General features: G+C 31.5%; 1 protein-coding gene across 1 annotated transcript in view; it reads right to left on the reverse strand.

Annotated features, from left to right (window-relative positions):
- LOC106883334 (huntingtin) overlaps positions 1 to 311 on the reverse strand; it is a 71,542-nt gene that overhangs the window by 45,471 nt on the left and 25,760 nt on the right. The window lies entirely within an intron of this gene.

Here is a 311-nt window from a genome sequence, read left to right on the forward strand (position 1 = left end):
TCATTATAGAAGATTGTCGAATGTCAGAGTAAAGAACTACAATGCATTCTCATCAGCTATTATTATTATTATTAATATTATTATTATTATTATTATTATTATTATTATATATGCATTCTATATGCACTATATATGTTTGTGTGTGTGTGTATATGTGTCCACACACACACAAACACATACGGAAAGAGAGAGAGAGAGAGAGAGAGGAAGAAAGAGCGAGGTTCATAATTGCATCTGTATTCTGTGTATTCATATGCATACATGTGTGAAGGTAGGACATGTGACTATCATCAACATCATCATCATCATCG

The sequence above is a fragment of the Octopus bimaculoides genome, chromosome 14 (genome assembly GCF_001194135.2).
Source record: "Octopus bimaculoides isolate UCB-OBI-ISO-001 chromosome 14, ASM119413v2, whole genome shotgun sequence".
NCBI classification, from domain to species: domain Eukaryota; kingdom Metazoa; phylum Mollusca; class Cephalopoda; order Octopoda; family Octopodidae; genus Octopus; species Octopus bimaculoides.